This window comes from Vombatus ursinus, unplaced genomic scaffold (genome assembly GCF_900497805.2).
Source record: "Vombatus ursinus unplaced genomic scaffold, bare-nosed wombat genome assembly UNPS02014818.1, whole genome shotgun sequence".
In the NCBI taxonomy this organism is placed as follows: domain Eukaryota; kingdom Metazoa; phylum Chordata; class Mammalia; order Diprotodontia; family Vombatidae; genus Vombatus; species Vombatus ursinus.
Genome location: NW_020954596.1, coordinates 1,895,932 through 1,900,808, shown reverse-complemented (window position 1 = coordinate 1,900,808; position 4,877 = coordinate 1,895,932). Strand labels below are relative to the sequence as shown.

General features: G+C 39.8%; 1 protein-coding gene across 4 annotated transcripts in view; it reads right to left on the bottom strand.

The window, feature by feature from the left end:
* Positions 1-4,877, bottom strand: part of PCGF3 (polycomb group ring finger 3) — a 124,405-nt gene that overhangs the window by 35,862 nt on the left and 83,666 nt on the right. The gene's annotated exons all lie outside the window — the stretch shown is intronic.

The window sequence follows — 4,877 nt, the reverse complement described above, 5'->3', positions numbered from 1 at the left end:
TATACACATACATATATATATACATATATACACACACACACAGAGAAATCATGGTGACACTACTACCTAATCTACCCTTCTCCACCAGTGAGAAAGACATAATAGCCGTAAACCATCAGNCACACACACACAGAGAAATCATGGTGAGACTACTACCTAATCTACCCTTCTCCACCAGTGAGAAAGACATAATAGCCGTAAACCATCAGTCCTGGTCTTTTGGGGTAAGAATCTGACAATGAAGACCTTGAAAAGTAATAGTGTGACATACCTTCCTCCTCCCCTCTGTCGGGTCCTTTTCTCTACCTCCTGTAAAGGCCTTAGGAGACCTGGAAGCCCTATTGGGTAGCAATGCCAATGCCTGGCCAGATGTAAGACCAGCTGTTAAATATAGACAATGCCCAGAAAGATGATTTCAGAGCAACTTATTTACCTTATGAAGTTTAACTTTTGACCTTGGCGATACTAACCCTGTAATAGATGGCTCTCAGGTTTTGTTAGAACCCATGGTCATTCATATTCTCTGTTGTGATTTGTATGGGTTCACATTACACCCTGGTCAATTCTTGTTGCCTGCGACTTCTTTTGGGCAACCCTTAAAACTTCATTTCTGGCTAGCCCTTAGATCTTTACTCTCTCACTGCCTCCACCTGTGTCCCACTCTGTCTTTTTGGCCACACAGGGGAACTATAATTGGCCACAGTTGTGGAGCTGCTAAATCTGTGCCCTAGGTATAACACATAGTCCATGAAAATGTTGTATGAACAGCAAAAACGGAGATCTCTTCCATTTAAGGTCACAGAACTTTAAAATAAAACATTTTGCCTCTTCCTGAGGAAATTTCCAAAATGGTACTTGCTACCATCTCAGACCAACAGTCCTGAGTAGAGACACAGAGCAGTATTACTAAGATTGTGTTTCAATAGGTACAAGAATTGAATCCTTTGCCACTAGTCTTAACTGCTTGAATAATGCAGGTAAAATCCTATTTAATGAACACCAATTTAAGAATGCATTCTACTGAGCAGAATTATTTTCCTGTCCTAGCAGATAGCTCAAAGTCAGAGCTTTGCTGATCTGGCTCAAAGGAATTTGATAAAATGAAAGATCCTATAGAACAGATGTCTTTGCAAATCCTAGTTCATAAAGCGGTCAATCTATTTAACAGCAATGTTGTGAATTTGGTTGGGTATGGATGCTTTTGATTTTCCTACATTTGTATTCTGGGGTGCAAGACTGGTAGTTAGCAGAGTCAAGGAGGTAGAAGGAGAGATGGAGGTAAGAAACTGAGATGGCAAAAAAAAAAAAGAAAGAAAGAAACAATACCTCCTTTAAAGTAGTTTCCATTTAAACACAATTCAAGTCTAATGAAGCTTACCTCATGCCCCATGAAGTGTTTTAAAACAGGATTAATGGCCTATTGGAATATTCACATCATACAAAGTTCTGATTTCACCTAAACTGAGAAAGGACCACAAAAAAGTACTGAAACTATACAATATAAATAAGGAAATTTATACTTTGAATCATACTGAAGAGGGCCTAAAAGACTCAAATGAATGATCGAGACATCAAAAACACAAGTACCTTTGTTGGTGACTATCACATTCTGTATAAAGCTTTCAAAGATGAGGCAAAGAACACTTCTCTGATTCCAAATGAATAGGGTAACAACTTCACAGCTATTCTATAGGCCAGCAGACAAAAGCTGGGGGAGTGAAAATACTTCTGTATCAGGCCATTAGTATTAAGTGCATGAATGAATCAAGCCCAAGGTGATCATTTCTTCCCTCCCCAAATTCTAAAAATTACAATTAAAGGAAAATTTCTGTTCTAAAATGTCTTTTCTTTCTCCTCTGAATAAGACTCATCCAAGAAGTCTCTCCTATGCTAGTGAGAGAGATTTTCCAACTTGAGAGGAGAGAGGCTCTGTAACGTATAGGTCTGTACTGCCAAAAGCATAGATAGTATGAAGGCTCTCACACCCAGACATTATAGTCCCAGGTTCCCCTCAACTCAACTTCAGGAGAAGACAACATATAAAAAGGAGCTGAAAAGCAGGGGGTGGGGTAGGCAGGTGGTACTAGCATGGAGGTGGTGAGGAGATATGGGGAGATAGTGGGAAGAACTCAACAATGGGAGAGGAGGGTCACAGGGGTGAATGAAGAAGGCAGCCCCAGAGGGAAAGGGAGAAGGTAGCTGAAGCAAGGTGCTGAAATCCAGAGTATGTAAGTACGCAGAACCCACCAAAGGAATACAGGATTAAAGAAATTTCCGTAACCTACTTGTTTTCATAAAATAGCAGGGCTCACACAAATCTTCACTGCTAGTTAGCAATCTTTTTATGTAGTAATTATGCTTCCCTATCTCATTTTTCCCCAACCCCCATGAATATTCCAAATCTTTTCCTCTGATCAATTCTTCAATTCCACAGCTTCTCTCCCTGTAAACACAACTGACTTTGCTTTCTACTTCCCTGATAAAATTAAGGCCAACTAAGCTAAGATTCCTTAATACTTTCCCCTCCAAACTGTCAACATCTTAGTATCTTCACCTCTCTCTTTTTTTGCCTAAGTATTTTCTCCTTCTTACCTCTAGTATCAAAGAAAGACACATCACTGACTCCATGGGTAAATGAGAAGCAGTTGCGACTTTTGCCAGTATTGGAACTCCCTCCACCAAATGCAGGCAGATCATAACCTGGTTATATGACTTAGTAGTAGTGTTTAGGGAGTTGCATGAGGTAAGGGCTGAGGTTCATACAACTAGTAAATACAAAAATAGGAATCTGAACCTAGATATTTCTGACTCCAGGTCCAGAACTCCATCCACTATATCAGATTGCCTCTATTCCTTGAGCTTTGCCAAGGCTAAATTTTACCCCCGTCCTTAATCCCATGCCAGCCTATCTTCTCCAGAAATTCAGAAACTTGCTGCATCATTCATTCTCATTCATTCATATTCTCTCTCTGCAAGCTCTTATTCTCTCTCATATTCAATCTCTTTCTTTTTAATGACTTCTTATCATCCATCCAGGAAATTGCTAAAGTGTCCCTAGTCCTATTAAAGTATCCTCAAACCTACTACATGTGAGTTTCACCAAAAAACCTCAAGAAAAAGAAGCCTTCTCCTAACACTGATTTTTTTTTTTTTTTTGAAAAGGCAATTGGGGTTAAGTCACTAGGCCAGGGTCACACAGCTAGTAAGTGCCAAGTGTTTGGTCTGAGGCCAGATTTGAACTCAGGTCCTCCTGTCTTCAGGGCTGGTGCTTTATCCACTGCACCACCTAGCTGCCCCCCTAACACCAATTCTGTCCCCATCTGCTGAAAGTAATCTTTCAAAGGTCACTAACTTTTAGCCAAATCCAATGGCTTTTTTTCTTAGTCCGTATCCTTCTTATCCTGTCTTCTATTCTATAAATATTTATTAAGCACCTATTATGTGCCAGGCACTGTGCAGGGATACAAAAAGAAGCAATAATCCCTGCCCTCAAGGAGTTTACCATCTAATGAAGGAGACAACATGGAAACAGATATATACAAAGTAAGCCATGTACAGGATAAACAGGAAATAACTGAAAGAGGGAAGCATTGGAATTGAGAGAGGTTAGGGAAGGCTTTTTGTAGAAGGGAGTATTTTAGTTCCCATTTAAAGGAAGCCCAGGAGGTCAGTCGTCAAAGTAAAGGAGGGAAAGTATTCCAGGCATGAAGGACAGCCAAAGAAAATGCCCAGAGCTGAGAAATGGAGCTTATTCATGAAACACCTAGGAAGCCAGTGTCAATGGATTGAAGAGCATGTGTCAAGCAATAAAGTGTAAGAAGACTGGAAAGGCAGGAGGGGGCTAGGTTATGATAAGGTATGAATGGCCAGCAGAGCATTTTGCATTTGCTCCTGGAAGCAACAGGAAGTCACTGAAGTTTACTGAGTAGGGAAGTGACATGATCAGACCTATTTGTCACATGAGACTCCATGGACCATATTTCTATCCTCAATACACTGTTGTGTCACTGAAAAGGCATACATTTATTAAGTATCTACACCATGCAGAGCACTGCGTTAAGCCTTAGATAAGACATCCTATATGCATGCCCTTAAGGAGTTTACTGCTCACATAGCTATACTACATAACCTCCACATACCTGCTAAAATAATTTTCCAATAAAATCTGACTATGTCTAACCATGTCATTAAAGGCCCTTCACACTTAGCATTCTGCCACCCATTTCCATACCTTTATACAAACTGGTCCCGAAGTCTAGAACATATTCCTTCCTCACCTTTGCCTCTTCAAATTTCTAGCTTCCTTCAAGATTCAGCTCAACTGTATCCTCCAACAGAAAGATGTCCTTGATTTCCACATCCAACACTAACTGTTAGTTTTCTCTCCTTTCTCAAGTTACTGTGTATGTAGCAGCATTTTTGTGGCAGTCAAGAACAAAAAAGTGGGTGCCAACTGACTAGGGGAAGTCTGGAAATACCATACATGGATGTGATAGAATATGAGAAATTCAAAGAAACACATATAAACTGGTATAAACAAATGCAAAGTGAAATAAGCAGAACCACAAGAATATATAAAATGATTACACTGACATAAATGAAAAGAATACTTAAAGGGAGCTAAAATCTAGTTATTTCAATAAAAACCCCCCGAAGCATGTAATGAAACATACCTCCTTCCCTTGGCTGAGAGGGTGGCAACTTCAGGGTCCTAATATTGCATAGATGAACCTGTTTTTCCTTAACTGTTTTCCTTTGTTATGAGAGAGGGCTGATTTACCAAAGAAAATACTCATCCATAAATGACTATGATGTACAGACAAATAAAACCTATTTACACACACACACACACACACACACACACACACACACACACA